This window comes from Dasypus novemcinctus, chromosome 4, assembly GCF_030445035.2.
Source record: "Dasypus novemcinctus isolate mDasNov1 chromosome 4, mDasNov1.1.hap2, whole genome shotgun sequence".
Classification (NCBI taxonomy): Eukaryota; Metazoa; Chordata; class Mammalia; order Cingulata; family Dasypodidae; genus Dasypus; species Dasypus novemcinctus.
In genome coordinates, this window is record NC_080676.1 from 148,177,458 (window position 1) to 148,201,946 (window position 24,489).

At 39.6% G+C, this 24,489-nt stretch overlaps 1 protein-coding gene across 2 annotated transcripts in view; it reads right to left on the reverse strand.

The window, feature by feature from the left end:
• Window positions 1-24,489, reverse strand: part of RWDD2B (RWD domain containing 2B) — a 63,056-nt gene that overhangs the window by 32,714 nt on the left and 5,853 nt on the right. Inside the window, exon 2 of one of the 2 annotated variants that reach the window (XM_071214911.1) lies at window positions 19,966-20,081. The exons of the other annotated variant lie outside the window; for it this stretch is intronic. The gene's annotated coding sequence lies outside the window, so the exon portion shown is untranslated. The remainder of the gene's footprint in view (window positions 1-19,965; window positions 20,082-24,489) is intronic. 2 annotated transcript variants of the gene reach the window in all.

A 24,489-nucleotide genomic window follows, 5' to 3' on the forward strand; every position in this document is an offset into this window, starting at 1 on the left:
TTGAATACAAAGAGTGCAGTTTTTGTCCATGCATTTTCCCAATTGGCCAGCAGACAACACTAGTCAACACACCTTTCTGTGGAAGTGTTTCAGTCTCGGCTTTCTTGTGTTCCTGTGTTGACTCTCCAGATCAGAGATTCAGTGAGGGCTCTGCTTGCCAAATTCACTGAAGATAAGCACCCTGACCTCTCCTCCCTTTTCCTTTGAAACAGCTGACAGGGAGGAAGATGTCTGCTCCCCTCACAGTCTGCTGCAGTGAGGTAGGTGTTTTACCCTAGCTTAATATCTTGCGGGTGGGGGAAAGGAGCCTTTCCCAGCCATTGCAGGGGCTTGGTTAACCCACATTTGTCATTTTGGCTTCTTCTTCTGTTCTCACCCTCCTAGCACTGTCGTGGTCTGCTGACCCACAAAGCAGGTCCCTCAGACAGCTTTTGACTTTTTCTCTGAGAGCATTCAGCTCTGCCTTTTAGTGCATTGCCATCTTCCCACAATCCCCAATATCTGTCTTTTTGTGTTTGGCTTATTTCACTCAACACAATGTCCTCAAGGTTCCTCCATGATGTCATGTACTTCCCCAATTCATTTCTTCTTAAAGCTGAATAGTAAGATGGATCATATGTAAATACCACATTTTGTTTATCCATTAATCAAATGATGGGCACTTTAGTTGTCTCCATCTTTTAGCAATTGTGAATAATGCCATTATGAACATTAGTGTGCAAATATCTGTTCACGTCCCTGCTTTCAGTTCTTCTGAATATATTCCTAGTATGCACTTTAAAGTGCATGATTGCTGGATCATACGACAATACTCTATTTAGCTTCCTAAGGAACTACCAGACCATCTTCAACAGAGGCTGCACCACTTTACACTCCCACCAACAGTGAAGGAGTGTTCCTATTTCTCCACATTCTCCCAGCACTTGTAATGTTCTGTTTTTAAAATAATGGCCATTCTATGCAGTTTGAGAAGATGTCTTGTTGTAGGGTTATTTTTTGTTGTTGTTTGTTTGCTTTTAGGAGGTACCAGGGATTGAACCCAGGGCCTCGTACACAAGAAGCAGGTGCTCAACCACTGAGCTACATCCGCTCCCTCATTGTAGTTTAGATCTGCATTTTCCTAAGACCTAGTGATGCTGAGCATCTTTTCATGCATCTTATGGTCATTGGTATTTCCTCTTTAGAAAAATGTCGATTCAAGTTTTTTTTGCCCATTTTTAAACTGGGTTACTTTAATTTTTGTTGCTGTATGATCTCTTTATATAACATGGAAGTGAAACCCTTGTCAGGTATCTGGTTTTTGAAGATTTTTCCCAGTGAGTTGGCTGCCTACTCACTTTCTTAACAAAATCATTAGAAACACAAAAGTGTTTAATGTTGAGGAAGTCCTATTTGTTTTTTTTTTTTCTCTTCCATTGCTCATGCTTTTGGTATAAGATCCAAGAAACCACATCTACCACACAATATTGAAGATGTTTACCTATAATTTTTTCTGTGAGTTTTACGGTTCTAGTTTTTATATTTAGGGCCTTGATCCATTTTGAGTTAATTTTTCTAGATTTGAGTTAATTTTTCTAGATCTTTCTTTTAGTTATGAATATCCAGTTTCCCCAGAACAATTTGTTGAGCAGGCTGTTCTGACCCAGCTGGGTGGATCTGACATCTTGTCAAAAATCATTTGTGAGGATCTATTTCCAAACTCTTGATTTAATTCCATTTGTCAATCTGTCTATCTTTATGCCAGTACCATGCTGTTTTTACCATTGTATCTAGATAATATGCTTTAAAGTCTGGAAGTGAGTCTTCCAACTTCTTTCTTCTTTTTTTTTTTTTAAAGATATTTTTGTCTATGCAGGTACTCTTACCCTTTCCTGATAAATTTCATCATTGGCTTTCCCAATTCTACAAAGAAGCCTGTTGGAATTTTTATTGAGATTGTATTAAATCTGTAGATCTGTTTGGGTAGAATGACCATCTTAATATTATTTAGCCTTCCAACCCATGGACATGGGATGTCCATTTATTTACATGATCTTTTGTTTCTTTTAACAATGTTTCATAGTTTCCTGAATATAGGTTTTTTTTGTGTCCTTGGTTAAGTTTATTTCTAAATATTTGATTCCTTTAGAAGTAACTGGAATTTTTCTTGACTACCTCCTCAGTTTGTTCATTAGCAGAGTACAGAAAAGCTACTGATTTCTGCTTATTAATCTGGTATCCACCACGTTTATGAAATTTTTAAAAAAGATTTATTTATTTAATTCCCCCCCCCCCCCCCCGTTGTCTGTTCTCTGTGCCTATTTGCTGTGTCTTGTTTTGTTGTCCGGTTCTGTTGTCGTCAGTGGCACGGGAAGTGTGGGCGGCGCCATTCCTGGGCAGGCTGCACTTTTTTCGCACTGGGCGGCTCTCCTTACGGGAGGACTCCTTGCGCATGGGGCTCCCCTATGCGGGGGACACCCCTGCGTGGCAGGGCACTCCTTGTGCGCATCAGCGCTGCACATGGGCCAGCTCCACACGGGTCAAGGAGGCCCGGGGTTTGAACCGCAGACCTCCCATGTGGTAGACGGACGCCCTAACCACTGGGCCAAGTCTGTTTCCCACTTTTATGAAATTGTCTATTTAGTTCTAATGGTTTTGTTGTGGATTTTTCAGGATTTTCTTAATATAGGATCTTATCATCAGAGAATACCAAAAAAGGTTTTTCTTCTTCTTTCCTATTTGGGTGCCTTTTATTTCTTTTTCTTGCCTAATTGCTCTAGCTAGAACTTATAGAACAATATTGAATAACAGTGGTGACAGTGGACATCCTTGTTTTGTTCTCAATCTCTGTGGGAAAGCGTTCAGTCTTTCACCATTGAGTAGAATGGTAGCTGTGGATTTTTCATATATGCAGTTTAACATATTGATAAAATTTGTCTGTTCCTATCTTTCAGAGTTTATCAAGAAAGGATGTTGTATTTTGTCAAATGGCCTTTTTTGTATCTACTGAGATGATCATGTGATTTTTCTTCAATTTATTAATGTGATATATTACACTGACTTTTATGTTGAACCATCCTTACATACCAGAAATTTTCAACCTGCAGAACTCTCTAGCATCTCTTGTAAGACCAATCTAGTGGTAAGAAACTCCCTCAGCTCCAATTTATCTGGGAATTGCACCCTCATTTTTAAAAGAAAGTCTCACCAGATATAAAATTCTTGGTCAGCAGTTGTTTTCTTTCAGCACTTTAAATATCCCATATTACTGCCTATTTGCCTCCATGGTTTCTGGTGAGAAATTGGCTCTTTATCTTATTGGGATTCCCTGTACGTAACTCATTGCTTTTCTCCTGCAGCTTTCAGAACTCTCTCCTTGTCTTTGATATTGGACAATTTGATTATTATGTATCTGGGCATATTTGATTTTATCCTGTTTGGAGTTCTCTGGGCTTTTTGAATGTGCATATTCATGCCTGACTTCAAATTTGGGAAGTTTTCTGCCATTATTTTATTTTTGAATATTCCTTTGCCCCTTTCTTTTCTTCTTTTTCTGAGACTCCCACAATGTGTATATTAGTATGCTTGATGGTGTCCCACAGTTTCCTTGGGCTCTGTTCATATTTCTTCATTCTTTCTCCTTTCTGCTCCTCAGACTGAATGATTTCAATTGCCTTATTTTCAAATTTGCTGATTCTTCTGTCAGTTCCATTGTGCTGTTGAATCTCTCTAGAAATTTTTAATTTGTTACTGTGGTCTACAGCTCTGTTTGGTTCCTTTTTATAATTTCCATCTCTCCATTGATGTTGTTTGTGTTCATCTATAATGACTTCCCTTAGTTCTTTGTCCATGTTTTCCTTTAGCTCTTTGAACATATTTAGGACAATTTATTAGAAGTCTTTGTCTGGTATATCCTAGATTTGATACTCCTCATTGAAGGTTTCTAATGATTTAATCTCCTCCTTTTCCTGGCCCATCACTTCTTATTTCTTTGTATGTTTTGTAGTCTTTTGCTGAAACTTGGACATTGGTATTTTAACATACTATGGCTGCAATTTAGACTTGGTGGTGTCCATTCCCAAGTAATGTTATGACAGTTTTCCTTGACTACCAGGAGGCGGGGAGAGAGAGAAAGAGAGAGAGAGAAAACATTTTTTCTTAGTCTTCACAGATTGACCTGTGGAAGTGAACACAGAAGAAAGGAGAGGACATCACCAGGACATGGGAAAGCCAAGGAACCCCAAGGATTGCTGGCAAGTTAGGACCAGAATACTCTCAATCTTGGGAGAAAACATGATCTTACCAACACCTTAATTTGGACTTCTGGCTTCTGAAACTGTAAGCCAATAAATTCCTGTTGCTCAAGCCAACCCATTTGGTATTTGTCACACAGCTAAGGCAAAACTAAGACCAGTGTTTTAAAATCTTTGTTAGATATTTCTACCATCTCTCTTAACTTGGTGTTGGCATATGTTGATTATCTTTTTCATTTACTTTGAGATCTTTCTTGTTCTTGGTACGTTGTGTGAAACATGGAATTTTGGGAATTAAGTTATGAGACTCAGATCTTATTTAAGTGTTTGATTTTAGCATGCTTTTAGTGAGACCAGTACTGTAGGTAAGAGGAAGTGTGTTGCCTCACTACGGCCAGGTGGGAGTAGAACTCCAAGTTCTTTACTCAATTCCCATTGACAAGTGATGGTGGCAGGGGAGTTATTACTGCTGGATGTGGATGGAGTTCTGGCTCCAAAGTACACCTCTACTGATACCTTCCAGTCTGGGAAGGGTAGGTGTACATCATTATTTGTCCCATGATGATGCCATTCTCCTCCACTAGGATGCCATGGTGAGTGTTGGCCTTGTTATTGCTAAGCAGTGAGGAAAGTCCTGGCTTTCCACTAGGCTTCTTCTGATACCACCCCAGTAGGAAAATAGAGAGGTGCTTTGTCTCTGCTGCATTGGGGTAGAAGTACAGACTCTCTGTGGAGTCTCTACTGACACCGTGGTCAGGTCCTTCTTATTGCCTGGTGGAAATTTAAGTCCTGCGTCCCTATTCAGCTTTTGTGACACTGCTTTGGCAGGGAGGGGATTGAGGGACCTTGTTACAGCTTAGTGAGGGTGTACTTGCAGCTTCTTTTGCTGGTGTGGATGTGGGCAGAGCCACAGTATTTCTTGTATTTGCCTGGAGTAAAGCATTTATTATTAAAATATTTTCTGTCTTGCTAGGCTGCCTCTTCATTCTTTGGCTATAATGAGCAGGACTTTGTTGGGGCTTTCTTTTGTCTGCACCTTAGTATTTCTGGGCTGCAGTTTCTTCAGCATCAAGTCTGAGATATTTGAGCAAAAATACTCAGGAAGTACCTACCAGTTGTTTCGGGTTGCAAGGCCCCTACCTAGGCTGCCTTCTCTCCACCTTGCAGATTCTTTTTACATTTATTTTACATACAGTGTCCTGGGTTTTTAGTTGTACTTAGTTGGAAGAATAGGGGAAAATGTTTATTCTATCTTTATAAAAGCAGAAGTCTCCACACACAATAGTTTTTATTTATTAAACTGGCAAAAAATAAAATACAATAAAATATGGCTAATGTCTGGTAATTTCCATAGGGGGAAAATTGTTATAAAATTTGAATGTAGGGAAGTGGACTTGGCTCAACAGATAGAGCGTCTGCCTACCACATGGGAGTCCATGGTTCAAACCCAGGGCCTCCTTGACCTGTGTGGAGCTGGCCCACGCTTAGTGTTGATGAACGCAAGGAGTGCTGTGCCTCGCAGGGGTGTCCCCTGCGTAGGGGAGCCCCATGCACAAGCAGGGCACCCTGTAAGGAGAGCTGTCTAGTGCGAAAGAAAGTTCAGCCTGGCAGGAGTGGTGCCACACACGTGGAGAGCTGATGCAGCAAGATGATGCAACAAAAGAGACACAGATTCCTGGTGTCACTGATAAGAATAGAAGCAGACACAGAAGAACACACAGCAAATGGACACAGAGAACAGACATCTGGGGTGGGGTCGGGGGAAGGGGAGAGAAATAAATAAGTAAAAAATCTTCAAAAAAATTTGAATGTAAATTGCATATACAAGACTGTTTATTCTTTGAAACTGAACAAATGTATGTTAATACTACAAGATGTTAATATCAGACAAAAAAAAAACCCATTATGCTACGTGAAAGAAACCAGACACAAAGTAATAATATTGTATGATTCCATTATACAAAATGTAAATATAAATCAATTTATGAAGATGAAATTAGATTTGTGGTTATGTAGGGCTGGGGAAGGACTAAGAGGTGTACAGTTTTTCTTTTTGGAGTAATGAAATTGTTCTACAATTTTTTGTGGTGGTGAATACACAACATTTTTTTTTTAAGATTTATTTTTATTTATTTCTCTTTCCTTCCCCGCCCACCCCTCCCCCGAGTTGCCTGCTCTGTGTCCACTTATATTCTTGTCAGTGGCACCAGCAATCTGTGTCTCTTTTTTTGTTGTGTCATCTTGCTACGTCAGCTCTCCATGTGTGTGGTGCCACTCCTGGGCAGGCTGCACTTTTTTCACATAGGGCAGCTCTCCTTACATGGCGCACTCGTTGCACATGGGGCTCCCCTACGCGGGGGACACCCCTGCATGGCACAGCATTCCTTGTGCGCATCAGCACTGCACATGGGCCAGCTCATCACATGGGTCAGGAGGCCCTGGGTTTGAATCCTGGACCTCCCATGTGGTAGGCAGATGCTCTATCCATTGAGTCAAATCCACTTTCCACAACATTTTGATTATACAAAGCCATTGATTATACACTTTGGATAGATCATATGGATGTGAATATATTTCAATAAAACTGCTTAATAAATAAATAATTGTGCAACAATAGCCAGAAATAGTAGCTATGTACAGTCAGGGAAGCATAGTGAGATTGAGAGATGAAGAATTTTCTTGTTTGTTTTTGTCTGTTTATTATTATTATTATTACTGAAATAATGAAAATGCTCTAATAATGATTAAAATGATGAATGCACAACTATGTGGTTATACCAAATATCACTGATTGTGCACTTTGGATGAATTGTATGCTTTATTATTACATATCAATAAAACTGATTTGTTTATAAAATTTGAATGGAAACTTATGGGAAAATGAGACATTATGTAAAACTTTGTAAGGGTATTCATTGCATTGTTCATAATAAGAAAAAAGTTAGAAAGACTCAAGTGTTTAACAACATCAGACTACTTCAACAAGTGTACATCCAAATAGAATTTTATGAAGTCATTAAAAATGATGTATATTGACGTTGTTGTCTATGATATATAGTTACATGAGAAAAGTAGATTGTAAAATAATATAAGTAGTATGATCTTATTACTCATTCTTAAATGACCACGTGAATGAACAAAGTCAGAGAGAGAATTCACCAAACTCTTAACAGTTTGCTAAATGTGGGTAGAGGGAAGAAGGGAAGGACTTTCATATTTTCATTCATATATTTCTATATTAAGTTTTTATGAACAGCATGTGGTACTTTCTAAAATTTTTTTTTATTTAGGAGGTACTGGGGATTGAACCTGGGACCTTGTACATGCAAAGCAGGCACTCAACCACTAAGCAACACCTGCTCCAATGCACATATTATTTTTTAAATTAGCAGAAAAAAATAAAGAAGAGTTGTACTTTTGGAGGAAAAAAAAAAAAAGAAGAGTTCAATCCCATTACTGCAAAGGAAAACATGGCATACCTTCTCTAGGATAATTTATTCTGTGAAATCAAACACCATTATTTCACTCAGTGGTGTCTTCATGGTATTCTTTCTCATCTGTGGAAAGTGATTATTGAGCAGCTCCTATATGTACAGCTTTGTACTTCATAACTTCCTGGCGTTTTCTATTTAGTTCAAGAGTCCGGATGCATATCAAACAAGATATATAACAATGAAGATAAAAATGCTACGTGCTAATGATCAAGGTAGGTATGATGACTGGGTATTATGTGTTGAACCATGTACCCCACAAAGAATGTTCAAGCCCTAAATCTGGTCCTGTGAATGTGAACTCATTTGAAAATAGGATCTTTGAAGATGTTATTAGTTAAGAGTGAGCCCAAACCTAAAATCAGGATAGGCTTTAATACAATTTGATTGGAGTTTTTACAAGCAGAGGAAATTTGGACACACTAGATGGAGACATATGGGAGGGGAAAGAAACGGCCATATGACAGAGGCAGAGCTTGAATATGGACTGTTGACAAGCCACTACCAGAATGCTACAACAATTTCATAGAAAGCATGGCCCTGCCATCTTGATTTTAGCCTTCGTCTCCAAAACTGTGAGACAATTCCTGTTCTTTAAGCCAACTAGCCAGTCTATGGCACTTTTTTATAGCAGCCCTGGCACACTAAGCTATGGTGATTCAAATAAGGACATGATCAATGAAATAGGGCCACAGGAATTATTTGAGGAAAGAGGTAGGATCTGAGTTGAGCCTTGAAAGAAGGATGATACTTAGATAAGTGGAGGAGGAAAATTAGTGGGGAGAGGGGAGAAAGGTGTGTGAGGCAGGAAAGCAGCATTACCAGTGGAGGTGTATAACTACCCTGAGCATAAGCAATACAGTATAGAACCATATCAGTCCCTTTTTACAACTCAAATTGCCAAGGCCTAATTCAGGAGTTCAACATTCAGACTATTTTCTCTCATGCTGATTATTCTCTGTCCCCTATATCCATTCTTGGTTCTTCTCCTGCCCTAGACTCTGGACAGCTAACTTCTATAGCCTATAGCACCTGATTCTCTGCCTTTCTTGTGGTTGGGTTCAGTCAATGCTCTGGCAGGAGGAGGTTGTAGGAGGGGAGGAGAAAGAGACCAGGGTATTTCTTTCCTACTTTAATGGGGTTTTGACAATGTTTGTGATCCTACTAGGACCACAGCTTCTGAGGCAGTCATTGTTCCTTGGCTGCAGCAGACCTTTTGTGCCTAGGGTAATAAAGGTTCCTTTAAACCTGGTTGTACCTCTGAAAACAGTTCTTTTATTAAATAGTCTCTTCAAAGCTTCAAGGCTGAGTATATTCCTTGACTACTCCTTCTTGGTCTCTGCCTCCACCATCTGCCCACCAATTCATACTCCATACTATCATTGTGGTTAATTCTTTGTACTGTTCTAATAGAGTTATAAGGAGTCATGTAAAGAAGCATAAACTGTCTGTTAGGGAAGAGTTCATATACTCTGTGGTCGAGCACTCGTACTTTCAGTCTGAAGAAAGGATGGGGACATATTAGGTTTCTGTGGGGACAGCTTCAGTACAGTGAATTTATCTCTGTTCACAGTCAGGAAAACAAAATGTCAATTTGCAAAGGGTGCCTTGGATTACCCAATATCAAGCCTTCTAGGAACACATCTAGTCCTTTATTCAATTCTTATTTCTTCCAATGGGATTGGATTATTTTCCTTAATGAAGGGTTTGATAGTATTTATTTATGAAGTTGTGGGCTCACAAAACAATCATGAATAACATGTAGAATTCCCATTCATCACCCTTCCACCAACACCTTGCATTGTTATGGAACATTTGTTAAAGAATCTGAAAGAACATCATCAAATTATTACTGCTAACTATGGTCCATAGGTAATATTTAGTGTATTTTTTCAATAACCTCCCATTATTAACCCCATGTATTAGTATTGTACATATGTTATAGTTCATGAGAGAACACTCTCATATTTGTACTGTTAACCACAGTCCATCATCCACCACATGGTTCAACTGTGTTATACAGTTCCATTCCTTGTAGAATCCATCCAAAGTATACACTCAGTGGGTCTCAGTTTCATCACAGAGATGTGCTGTCATTGCCTTAGAGTTGTCAGGCCTAACACTGCTCTGAGTAGCAGTTCTGTGTAGGTGGCAGCACAAACCTTAATTTTTTTTGTTGAAAATTGGATATTTTAAACATTATATATGGTAGTTTTGGAGATCAAATTTTCCCCCCTGGTCAGGGTTTGCTCTTGCTGCTAACTGTAGGTTGTAGTTGTTTGCTTAATGATGTAAAATTTTTTTTGTAAAGATTGTAGTGTTTGCTATGTGTGATCACAAAAGTTTCTGATCTTTTAGCTTACTTGACAGCTTGTGATTTGACAGATATTTTCTTATGTGCTTGGAATTAAAGGGGGTGGGGGTGGGGAATTCTCTTGGGTGTGTCCTGATTGGTTTTGTGTTGGAGGACTCCTTCACAGGCTTTACCCAGGCCATTTACTACCCTGACTTAGCCTTCACATACTGCTTAGGTGAGCCTAATGGTCAGCCAGAGGTGAACATCTGGAATTTTCTCAGGACTTTCTCAGCATGCCTCTGTGGCCTTCTTGATCCTCAGATACATACAGGAGATTTATTTTGGCAAATCAATTTTATTGGTACATATTAATAAAGCATATCCACCTAGATTGTCCAATCAGTGGTGTTCAGTGTAATCACATAATTGTGCATTCATAACAGCAGTCATTCCTAAAGTACTTTCAATATCCCAATGACAATAAACAAAACACACAAACACAAAATTTAGAACATTTTCCTTAGTCTAATAGAAAATATCCCATACCCATTATTGACCCTTAGCATTGATATAGTACCTTCTTTGAATTATGCAAAGATTTACAATATTGCTATTAACTATAGTTCATAAGTTAAATTAGTTGTAGGTTTCCCATGTATCACAATATTCTTCCTATCTTGTAATAGTGATGTACACATGTTATAGTTCATAGAAGAACATTCTTGTTTTTATACTATTAACCACAATCTTCATTTCCACCAAGTTCACTATGTTATACAGTCCCTAGATTATTCTCTAGCTTTCTTTCAATTGACATTTATGTCCTTCCTAGAGTACCCCCTTCAGCTACAACCATATCTATAAACCAGCAGTGTTAGTTATACTCCATATAATGTCTTACCATCAACTCTATCCATTTCCAAATGTTTACAATCAACCTTACCAAAAATTCTACATACATTTAGCATCAGTTCCCCCTTCTCAACTCTCATTCTGTCTACTAGATACTATACTCTAGGTTTTAACTTGATGAGTTTACTCATTGCCTTTAGTTCACATTAGGAAACCATACAGGACTTGTCCTTTTGTGTCTGGTTTATTTCACTCAGCATAATGTCTTCAAGGATCATCTATGTTGCCATATGCACCCCAATTTAATTTTTTCTTTTGTTTATCCACTCATCAGTTGATGGACATCTGGTTTATTGCCATCTTTTGGCAATTGTGAGTAATGCTGCTATGAACATCGGTGTGTAAATGTCAGTTCACACCCCTGTTTTCAGTTCCTCTGAATATTCCCAGGAGAAGGACTGCCAGATCATATAGCAGTTCTGTGTTTAGGTTCCTCAGGAACCACCAGTCTTCCACAGTGGCTGCACCACTCTAAATTCCTGCCAACAGTGAAGAGGTGTTCTTATTTCTCCATGACCTCTCCAGCCCTTGTAGTTTTCTGCTTTTTAATAGTGGCCATTCTATGAGGTGTGAAATGATATCTCATTTTAGTTTTGATTTGCATTTCCCTTAAAGCTAGTGATAGTGAACATTTTTTTTCATGTGCCTTTAGGCTATCTGTATTTCCTCTTTGGAAAAATGTTTAAGTCTTTTGCCCATTTTTAAATTGGATTTGCTTCCATTTTATCTGAGTTGTATGATATAATTACATAGCATAGCAATCCAACCCTTATCAGATGTGTGCTTTCCAAATATTTTACCATATAGGTAGGCTGCCTTTTCACCTTCTTGATAAAGTTCTTTGAAGCACAAAAGTGTTTAAGTTTGAAGAGGTTCCATTTATCAGTTTTTTCTTTCACTGCTCATGCTTTGGGTGTAAGGTTTAAGAAACCATCACCTATCACCAGGTCTTAAAGAAGTTTCCCTATGTTTTCTTCCATGAGATTTATGGCACTAGCTTTTATAAATAAGTCTTGATACATTTTGAGTTAATTTTTGTATAATGTGTAAGATAGGGGGATCCTCTTTCTTTCTTTTGAATATGGATATCCAGTTCTCCCAGCACAATTTATTGAATAGACTGTTCTGACTCAGCTGGGTGGACTTGGCAACCTTGTCAAAAATCACTTGACCATAGATGTGAGAGTCTGTTTTTGCACAATCAGTTTGGTCCCATTGGTCTACTTAACTATCTTTATGCCAGTATCATGCTTTTTATCTACTGTAGCTAGGTAACATGATTTAAAGTCAGGAAGTGAGAGTTCTCCAACTTTGCTCTTCCTTTTTAAGATGTTGCTGACTATTTGGGGCCCCTTACCTTTCAGATAAATTTGATAACTGGCTTTTCCACTTTAAAAAAAGGCTGTTGGGAGATTTTTTTTTTTTAAGGAAGAACCCAGGACTTTGTACATGGGAGGCAGGCACTCAACTACTGAGCTACATTTACTCCCCAACCAACCAATTAGAGTTGGTTTTTATGTTTGTTTTTGTTTTCAGGAGGTACTAGGGACTGAAACCAGGATCTCGTACATGGGAAGCAGGCACTCACCCACTTGAGCTACAACCGCACTCCTGCTGGAAATTTTTATCAGTATTGCATTGAATCAGTAAATAAATCTGGGTATAACTGACATCTTAATGATATTTAGTCTTTTATTCCATGAACATGGGATGCCTTCCATTTATTGAGGTCATCTTTGATTTCTTTTAGCAATGCATTGTAGTTTTCCTTTAGGTCCTTGGTTAAAAGTTTATTCTTAAGTATTTCATTCTTTTGTTTTTTAAATTTTTTTTCTTTTTATTTGGTTATTTTAGTTGCTACAGTAAATGAGATTTTTTTCCTGACTTCCTCCTCAGATTGCTCATTACTAGTGTATAGAAGCACTATAGGGAAGCGAACTTGGCCCAGTGGTCAGGGCATCCGTCTACCACATGGGAGGTCTGCAGTTCAAACCCCGGGCCTCCTTGACCCGTGTGGAGCTGGCCCACGCACAGTGCTGATGAGTGCAAGGAGTGCCCTGCCATTCAGGGATGTCCCCGCGCAGGGGAGCCCCACGTGCAAGGGGTGCGCCCTGTAAGGAAAGCCGCCCAGTGCAAAAGAAAGTGCAGCCTGCCCAGGAATGGCACCGCACACACAGAGAGCTGACACAACAAGATGACGCAACAAAAAGAAAGAGATTCCTGTGCTGCTGACAACAACAGAAGTGGACAAAGAACACGCAGCAAATAGACACAGAGAACAGACAACTGGGGCGGAGGTGGGAGGAGAAGGGGAGAGAAATAAATAAAATAAATAAATCTTAAAAAAAAAAAGCACTAGTGATTTTTGTATATCTTGTGTCCTGCCATTCTGATGAACTAGCTTATTAACTCTAGTAGCTTTGTTGTAGATTTTTCAGGACTTTCTAGAAAGGATAATACCATTTGTGAATAGCAAAGGATTTACTTCTTCCTTTCCAATTTGGCTGGCTTTTACTTCTTCTTCTGCATTGATTGCTCTTGCTAGAACTCTAGCATTATAATGAAGAACAGTAGTGATAGTGGGCATCTACGTCTTTTCCCAATCTCAACGGGAAAGCTTTCAGTCTTTCACCACTGAGTACAATGTTAGTTGTGGATGATTTTTCATATATGCCCTTTACCATATGTGAAAGTTTCCTTCAATTCCTATCTTACGGAATGTTTTCTATCAAATGTTGTATTTTGTCAAGTGTCTTTTCTGCATCATTCAAGGTGATCGTGCAATTTTTTCTTCTTCAATATATTAATGTGGTTTAATACAATGTTTTTCTTGAGTTGAACCACCCTTGTATGCCTGGGAAAAACCCCACTTGATCATTATGAATAATTGTTTTAATGTGTTGTTGGATTTCATTAGTGAGTATTTTGTTGAGGATTTTTGTTTCTATATTCATTAGGGAAAGGGGCCCATCATTTTCTTTTTTCCTAATGTCTTTATCCGGCTTTGGTATTAGGGTGATGCTGGCTTCACAAAATGATTTTGGTAGCATTCCATCCTGTTCAATTTTTTGGAAGAGTTTGCTTAAGATTGGTATTAAATCTTCTTTGAATGATTGGTAGAATCTATCCGTGAATTTTCCCTTTCTCTACCTGTTGTTGATTGATTTACAGCTTCCTTCCATTATGATCAGAGAAAGTGCTTTGTATAATTTAAATACTCTGACATTTACTGAGGTCTGTTTTGTGACTAAACATATGGTCTATCCTGGAGAAAGATCCATGAGCACTTGAGAAGAATGTATATCCTGCTGTTTTGGGGATGCAATGTTCTATGTATGTCTATTAGATTTAGTTCATTCATCATTTTATTCAAGCAGTTTCCTTATTGATCCTCTGCCCAAATAGTTTATCCAATGATTAGAGTGGTGTATTGAAGTCTTCAGCTATTATTATAGAGATATCTATTTCTCTCTTCAGTTTTGCCAGTGTTTGCCTCATGAAATTTAGGCACCCTGGTTAGGTACCTATATATTTTTGATTTTTATCTCTTTCTGGTGTACTGCCACTTTTATTAATATATAATGTCCTTCCTTGTCTCTAATAATGGCTTTGCTTTTAAAGTCTATTTTATCCCAATATAGATATAGCTACTCTAGTATTTTTTTTTATTGTTGTTGTTACTGCAGGTGTGCAGGGATATCTTTTTACAGTCTTTCACTTTCAATCTATTTGCCTCCTTGGGTCTAAGGTTAGTCTCTTCTAGACAACATATGGATGGCTCATATTATCTTATCATTCCACCAGTCTGTGTCTTTTGATTGGGGAGCTTAATCTATCAACATTCAATTTTATTACTGTAAAGGTAGTTCTTACTTCACCCATTTTGACCTTCTGGTTTCATCTGTCATATTTTATTTTTACTGCCTTTTAATACTTTCAGTTACTTACTGACAATCTTAATTTCTAGACTCTCTTTCAAGCCTTCTCTCCTCTTTTCTTTTCAGGGTGCAGCATACCCTTTAGTGTTTCTTGCAAGGCCAGTCTCTTGTTGACACACTCTCTCAGTTGCTGTTTATCTGTAAGTATTCTAGCCTTGCCCTCATTTCTTAAAGACAATCTTGCCAGATGTAACATTCTTGGCTGGCAGTTTTTCTCTTGCATCTTAAATATATCATACCACTGCCTTCTTGCCTCCACGGTTTCTGATGAGAAATCAGCACTTAATCTTATTGGGCATTCCTCTGCACGAAGAACTGCTTTTCTCTTGCTGCTTTCAGAATGTTTTCTTTATATTTGGCATTTGGCATTCCGATTAGTATGTGTCTTGGAGTAGATCTTCTCAGATTTATTTGGATTAGAGTATGTTGTGCTTCTTGGACACGGATATCTATGTTCTTCAAAAGAGTTGGGGGAGTAGAGGTGGGTCAAGTCATTGGTCGTCTCCCACCCACATGGGAGGTCCCGGGTTCAGTTCCGGGTGCCTCCTAAAAAGAAGATGAGCACACAGCGATTATACACAGACAGCAGAGAGTAAGTACTAACAATGAGGGGTAGAAATAAATAAATAAATAAATAAATAAATAAATAAATAAATAGAGTTGGGAAATTTTCTATCATTATTTCCTCACATATTCCTTCTGTCCCTTTACCCTTCTCTTCTCATTCTGGTACACCCATGACATGGATGTTTGCATGTCTCTTGCTAACATTTAGTTCCCTGAGACCCTGTTCAATGTTTTTCTTTTCTTTTCCCTATCAGTTCTTTTGTGTATTTCAGGTATCCTGCTTTAAGCCCAGTGATCCCTTCTGCTGCTGCTTCAAATCTGCTGTTATATTTCTTCAGTGTATTTTTTATCATTAAAAAAAATGATTGAAGTATATCATTCACACATACATAAATACATAAATAATAAGTGCATAGTAAAAGTTGTAAAATAATAAGTGCATAGTAAAAGTTGTGAAACTTACAAAACAAACCTGCATATTATCAAACAGGGCTCCCATATCTCACCCCACCACCAATACTTTGCATTGCTGTGAAACATTTGTAATAAATTATGAAGAAGCATCATCAAAGTATTACTACTAACTATAGATCATATCTCATATTTGGTGTATTTTCCCTGCAAGCCACCTATTGACTTTTTTGTTCATAAACCATACAATTTATCTGTGTACAATCAATTGCATATGGACTTGGCTGGACGGGCAGGGACTTGGAAGAAACATGATTGGAAAACTGATGATAAAGATGTCTGGGGAACAGCTATGTGGATAGACCTTTCTGAGTGGGCAAAAACATGAAAATATTTGTGTCCCACATGAATGCTCACCAGAGGGTGACTTTAGCAGTGGAAGATTTTAATAATCAAGTGGATAAGATGACCTGCTCTGTGGCTAACACTTAGCCTCTTTCCCCAGTCACTCATGTCATTGCCCAATGGGCTCATGAAAAAAATGGCCATAGAGGAAGGGATGGAGGTTATGCATGGGCTCAGCAACATGGACTTCCTTTCACCATGGCCGACTTGGCTACAGCCACTGCTGAGTGCCCATTCTGCCCAGTAGCAGAGACCCACACTCAGCCCGATATGACGCTATTCCCCGAGGTGATCAGCCTGCCACCTGGTGGCACGTTGATTACATCGGACCACTTCCATCATGGAAGGGGCAGCAATTTGTTTTAACTGGAATAGACACATACTCTGGATATGGGTATGTGTTCCCTGCATGCAACGCTTCTTCCAAAACTACCATCCATGGACTTACTGAATGTCTTATCTACTGCCATGGCATTCCACACAGCATTGCTTCTGATCAAGGAACACATTTCACAGCAAATGATGTGTGGGAATAGGCACAGGCCCATGGAATTCACTGGTCTTACCATGTTCCCCATCATCCTGAATGGATGTTCCAGAATGGGGCTGCAGTGCTGCACCTGTTCACTTTTGGGGTACCTGCAGTTAATGCAGAACCATCTGTAAAGAAAGCCTGAGTTTTCCTTTCCTCAGCCAATTCATTGTAAGGGACTTCCCAACAGGCATAAGCTGTGGGCTGGGAAAGAGAAGATAACATGGCAGGGGTGGTGACCATGGGCATTTGGGTACTTCCTCATATGACTTACTTGTGCCTTCAGGACCTGCCTGAGCCCTAACTCATATATACCACTTCCATTTTATTATGGAGTACGGATGTGCAATCCCAACTTTATGGTTTGGTGAGTCAGACAATACCCAGCTCATGAAAGGCAACTCAGGTGTCATGGTAACTTTTTTATTTTTCAAAGATTTATTTTCTTTATTTCTCTCCCCTTCCTTCCCCCTCCCCCCACATTGTTCATTCTCTGTGTCCATTCGCTGTGTGTTCTTCCGTGTCCACTTGCATTATCAGGTGGCACTGGGGAACTGTGTCTCTTTTTTGTTGTATCATCTTGCTGCGTCTGCTCTCCATGTTTGCGGTGCCACTCCTGGGCGGGCTGTGCCTTTTTCACGTGGGGCGGCACTCCTTGTGCGTGGGGCACCCCTATGGAGGGGTGCACCTGTATGGCACGGCACTCCTTGCACAGGGCAGCACTGTGCATGGGCCAGCTCACCACACAGGTCAGGAGGCCCTGAGGATTGAACCCTGGACCCTCCATATGGTAGGTGGACACTCTATCAGTTGATCCACATCTGTTTCCCTCTCATGGTAACTTGATGGCCCATGGTTAAGCATTAGTCTCCACTAAGGCCTAGTAGGAACCCAAAAGGTGTTTCTCAAAATGAGAGTAGTTATCTGTAGAGACAGCAGAGCTCTGCTCCAAAATCCTAAGGGTCTATGTTGTCATTCTTTTATACAGGCCTGTTCAAGGCTATAGACAGCATCTCTGTTTGCCACTAATGCTTCTAGCACCATTGGATCTGCTGGAATATATGGCCCAATTGGCAAAGCAGCTTGCACCATAGCCTGTACTTGTTGCAAAGTCTCCTCTTGTTCAAGACCCTGGTCAAAATTAGCAGCTTTTCTGGTCCCTTGGTAAACTGGCTGGAGTTGCACACCCAAATGAGTGACTGATTAGGTTTTGTGCCTCTATTTTGGTGGTAAGAAGGGCAAGATGCAATACCTTATCCTTCACCTTAGAAGGAATATCTTAACATGCCCCATACCACCGAATCCCTAGAAATTTCACTGAGGTAGAATGCTCCTGTATTTTTGTTGGATTTCTTTCCCATCATCTGACATGCAAATGCCTTATCAATAAGTCTATAGCGTAGTTGCTACTTCTTGTTGAATAGGTCCAATCAACATGATACAATCAATTTAATGGACCAGTGTGATGTCTTGTGGAGGGAGAGATGGTCAAGGTCTCTAAGGACAAGATTATGACACAGGGCTGGAGAGGTGATTTACCCCTGAAGTAGCAGGACAGTCAAGGTATATTGCTAGCATTGTTAGCTGAAAGCAAACTGTTTCTGGTTGTCTTTATCAACAGCAATTGAGAAAAAAAGCATTTGCTAGATCAATAGTTGCATACGTTGATTTGCTCAAGGGATGATACCACATCTAGAACAGCACCGGAAATTGGAGCACCTGGTTAAGTTCATGGTAATCCTTCCAAGATCCATCTGTATTCTACACAGGCCAAATAAGAGAGTTGAATGGGGATGTGGTGAGAATCACCACCTCTATATCCTTCAAGTACTTAATAGTAGCACTGATCTCTGCAATCCCTCTGGAAATCCAGCATGGCTTTTGATTTACTGTTTTGATAGGCAGGGGCAGTCCTAGTGGCTTCTACTTGGCTTTTTCTGCCATAACAGCCCTCATTCAACAATTCTGGGAACCAATGCAATAACTCTATTCCAATTATGCATTCCAGAATGGGGGAAATAAACACAGAATGGGGAGACACTGGACCAAATGTGAGACAGATTTGAGCTAAAACTCCATGGATAACTGGACCTCCATAAACCCCTACTCTGACTGATATTTTGCGTTTCCTAGAATTAATGTCACTTCTAAGCCAGTCTAATAATCCTTCACATGTCTGATCATTTCCTTTTCTCTAATGCACAGTTACCCTGGTAAATGGCCATATGTCTCTTTGGGGAAGGATAAGAGTAAAATTAACAGTATAAATTTTTAGCAGGATAACATGGTCTTTTCCCAAGAGAACCTGGCTTTTCCTCTGTGACAGTTTGAATTTTCTGAGTCCCAGGAAAGACTGTTCTTGAACTAATTCATTTCTGTGAGTGTGGAGTCCTTTGACTGAATTAAATTCAGTTAAGAGGACTATGATTAGATCATTTGATTAGATCAATTTAGGGATTTTGATTGGACTACATCAGTAAGGCTTGACCCGGGTTAGATATCCACCCTCTTCCTGGGTCTTATATAAACTGAGAATACACAGAATGAAAGCCACACAGAAAAGGGAGGTCTGCCATTTTATCTGGCCATATGAGAGAGAGGACTGCAGAAAGACAGAGAAGCCCCAAGAGGCTCAAGGAGATGAGGTCCAGTGAGAGAGGCCTGATCGCCCACAGCTGTGCTCCAGGGGAAAGTAGAGTGAGACTGGCAGACCCACTTCTTGCCTAACCATGTGGCAGGATGCCAGGATAAACAGTAGTTGACTTTGATGAGAAAGTATCTTTGATGATACCTTGATTTGCACTTTCACAACCTAGGAATTGTAAGCTTTTACCATAATAAATTACCCATTATAAAAGCCAACCCATTTCTGATACTTTGCATAGCCAGCCATGTGGCAGATGAAGACACTTCATTCAAGGGGTTCTGGGACTGTAAATTGTCTCAAGTTTGGGAATTGATTAAGGGGTATGACTCTTTGTTTTTGTAATTCAAGTAATACTTTTGTTTACTTGACCTTGAACTCTTCTGCTTTTACAGAGCAAGTAGGAATTTAGTAGACTGACCAACTATTTTACTCTAGGTACTCCATGATCCACTAGTCAACACCACAGGTCTCTGTGAGTCAGAATATTTTGGTTGCTGCTTTAAGTCTGCTGTCCATTGCAGTAGCAAAGCCTACCTTGTCTTTGGCAATTAAGTGCTGCCAGTTGGCTTCTGCCAACCCAGGATCGAATCATCCCCATAGTGTTTGAGGATTCCAGTTCAGTGACAGCAGTTTCCACAGCAATTTCTGACCTACAGAGAAGAGTAAGCACAAAGCTCTTCAGGGAAAATGGAGTTAGTCTCACAAATTTATTCCTTACAATCCTGTCCCAAAAGGTGTAGCCTCTGGACATTCCTGGGGTGGGTGAACAGGCCTTACACGACAGATCTACTCTAGCATTCCAATCTCTCTAAACCTTTGGATCCCCTCATCATTATACCAGGGCAGTTCTGGCATTTCAACCACTGGCAATGTTGGCCACCTTTTGGTCCATGTTTCAGCCAAGCACATGAACAAACTGTTGGAGGTCTTTCTAACTTCTTGAACTAAAACACTGAACCCAGAAACTCTCCTTAGAGGCACATATCAATAAATGCAGCCTGATCCAACTTTGTATTCTTTCTACCATTACCCCAGATCTTTAATATCCATTCCCACAGATATTCTCCTGATTTCTGTCTATATAATTGGAAAACTCCTGCAATTCTTTTGGAGTATAGCTTATTTCCTCATGCATCGCATGTTGCTTCTCACCTTTAAGGGCCTACTCAGTCTAGTTACAGATACGGAAGAAAAGAGGGATTGTGGGGGTGGGTTATAAAAATAATTAGGAGTGTACTGCAAGCCAATTACTTCAGGTCATTCCACTGCAGTTTCATCTGGTGAAAGAGGATTAATCTCTTCAGACAGAGGACTGAGGACTGTTTCCTCAGGGTAGGTTGTTATAAATTTATCAGGCACAGTAGGGTTAATCTCTTTGGATAGTGGTTTGATGGAAGATTCCCCAAGGCAGACTGGAGGATGGGAGGCTGTTTCCTCATGGCAGACCATTACAGGTTTATCTGGCAAAGACTCAGCAGAATCTAGGGTTTCAATGTCTTCACTGCCATCTTTGTCAATCCCGATGTCTCCATTCCAATTTTCAGGATCCCATTCCGTTCCAATCAATGCTCTCACTTTAAATAGCAGACACCCTATTGAGAATTTAGTTTACATTGTAATTTAGCCACTCCAATATCGACACTTTAGGTTTGATTTTCAGAGATCTCAAGTATGTAGCTATATGAAATAAGATTTTCTTTCAGGGCACACAGAGAAATTTTCATATCCTTCATGCAGCTCTTAAGTTGCAAATTTGATGCTTTCGGCTCCTCCCTTTCTTTTAAAACTGTATTCAGTATATTTAGGAATGACCAGCCAACATCATTATACATTTTAACTCCACACAAGTCTGTTAAGGTATCAAAAACACTTTACCCAGAACTTAGCCTGTTAAAAACATTTGACTAGCTATATCTAGTGGTGATATTCTGCATATCTCTATTGTCAACTCATGCCATGGACTATCAGTGCCCTTGATTATTTGAAATAGAGTCATTAGTGCCTTTGAATCTAATCAAAGTAGAGAACCTCAAAAGTTCAGAAACCTCAGAACCAATTCAGAAATTTCATGCTTGCAATTCTGCTTCTCAAGAACTATTTCTGGTACCAAAGCTGACTAAGAGTTCTCTAGGGAAGCAGAACCAAGAGGAGATATCTGTAAAATTATAAGGTTTTATAAAAATGATCTCACATAAATGTGGGGATGCCAGGAAGTCTGGCAGCTCGGAACAGATCTGGCTAGAAGACAGGGACCAGGCTATGACCTGCCTACCCACAGCTCACTGGCCCTCCTGTGGCTCAGCCCCTGAATGTCTCCACTGGGAGTGGGGAAATCAAGACTCAGGCCCAGATGATTCTGCAGTCCACATGGTAGCCACTTCTTTCTCTCCTAAAATCTCAAGGGACAGGGTTCTATGGAACCCTTTCCCCTTCCATTGCCGTATCATACCTACTGCCCCTCACCACCCGATGTCTTGGGATGAGGCCAGACTTTATTTTTCAAGCCTTGGTACTAGGCCAGAATAGGGCACATCTAGGAGGGATGCTGACTGCTTCATAATCCTGCCCAATTGGGAGACCAGACAACACCCAAATTACCAAGCAAACTCGGCTCTACCAGGACTTCCTTCAGGAGACCAACATGTAAGACAGTCAAGCCAGGAGGTGGACTCCAGCAGTTGCTCCTTCTAGTCCCTCAAGGAGCTGTGTCTGCTGTTCTCTACCTCAGTGACTGCTGTTCTTTTTTTTTTTTTCATTTAATATTTTATTCTAAAATTATTTCAGACTTACAAGAAGTTGCAAATGTAGTACAGAGAGTTCCCGTGTACCCTTCACCCAGTCCTCTGCTGTTAACATTGTATATAGCCATAATATAATTTTCAAAACCAGGAAATCACATAGAGTACTGTTAACTCATCTATAGACCTTATTCAAATTTTACAAGTTTCCCCACCTATGTCCTTTTTTTAGTCCAGGATCCAATCTAGTATCCCACATTCATTATGTGGTTGAATTTCCTTCATCTCCTTCAATTAGTGGCAGTTAACCTGTCTTTCTTTGTCTTTTATGACCTTGACCCTTTTTGAAGAGTCAAGGCCAATTCTTTTAGAGAATGTTTCCCTATTTAGGTTTGTCTCATGTTTACACATGATTATATTGAGGGTATGTATATCATTGGCATGAGTACCATAGAAATTATGTTGCATCCTTTTCAGTATCTCATAGCAGAGAGTAATGTTAACTTTGATCATACGGCAAGTGTAGTGTGTGCCAGATTTCTCACTGTAAAGTTAACTAATTTCTCCTTTTTTTAAAAAGATTTATTTTATTTATTTAGCCTCCCCCCTCATTGTTTGCGCTCGCTGTCTGCTCTCTGTGTCCTTTCGCTGTGTGCTCTCTGTGTCTGCTCATTCTCTCCTTAGAAGGCACCAGGAACCAAAGCCAGGACCTCCCATGTGGAAGAGAGGTGCCCAATCACCTAAACCACCTCAGCTCCCTGGTTTGTTGTGTCTCTCATCATCTTTCCTCTTTGTGTCTCTTTTGTTGCATCAGCTTGTTGCATCAGCTTGCCACATCTGCCTGCTGTGCCAGCTCGTCTTCTCCAGGAGACAATGGGAACCAAACCCAGGACCTCCTATGTGGTAGGCGGAAGCCGAGTTGCTTGAGCCACATCTGCTTCCCTAATTTCCCCTTTAAAACTAATAAAAATCTTTCTTTGGGGAAGATATGTTGAAGCTATGCAAATATCTTATTTATTTCTATAATTTTTTCTACTGATTTTAGCATCCATCATTGGTTCTTGCTTATAACAATTATTAATGTTGTGTGTGCTTAATGATGATTTTTTGATATCCTGTATTCCTTCTACATTTATTAATTGGTATTCTACTATAAGGAAGAGCTGACTCTTTTCCCCCATTTATTTACTTCATAATTTATATCAGTTTATTGTATTCTATGGGTTATAATCTAATACTAACAAAGTTTATTTCTTATTCAGATTGTCTCAGATTTGGCCATTGGAAACTCTTTTCAGCTTGGCTCCTGTGTCCTTTCCACATTGCCCCTATCTTTGTTTTGAGCACTTCTTTACTTTCTGACACCGCAAAATATTCCACCATCTTGTATTTTCTCTGTTCTAGCCCTGGCATCAGCCATTTCTCCAAGCGGCCCTGGATTTGTTTGTCTTTTTGTTTAATTTAAGAATGGTATGTAAAAACCAAGATCTGGGCACTAGGTGTACTCATTGCTCCTGGATGTCATTGCTTCTAGGCCCTCTCAGTGGACAGAGCCAGGGAATACATAAATAAACACAAATACACACATACACATGCATCTGAACTTACTATTTATCTATCATTCTGTATACTTATTGAAAACCTTGAGTTCACATAGATACCTCCAGTTCTGATCCAACAAACCATATGGTTCATGACTACCATTCTTATGATTTACTAATCTTTCTCTACTTCTTCCTCTTCTGCTATGTCTGTTGCTTCTCCTTTCTGGTATTGAGACTTCCCTTAGGTCAGTTATCATTCTATATGGAATATTCCTATTGGATGAAGTTCTTATGCATGGCTGTCAATCCCATGCTTCAATCATCTCTAGCCAGGAGCAATAAGCATATAACTCAAAACTAGATAATTTTAATACAAGAAAACACAATAATAATCTTCCTGAAAAGAGGGTAGGGGATAGGGTAGACCCTCCATTTCTGAGAAACTTAAGTATCGAACTTCCTCCAGGGATTCTTTGCCAGACCCCTAAGTGATATTGGACCCTTTTTTTTTTTTTTTAAATTCTTACAAATACTTCCACTGTCCCCCTTCCTCCTATTCCCGAATAATCTCTAATCTGCTTTTTATTTCTGTTAATTTGCTATTTCTAGTCATCTCTTATAAGTGAGACCATATGGTATTTGTGCTTATGTACCTTGCTTATTTCACAGAGCATAATGTTCTCAAGGTTCTTCCATGTTGCAGCATGTCTCATAACTTCATTCTTTCTTGTGGCCAAATAATATTCTATTGTGTGTATATGTAAGTACATTTTGTT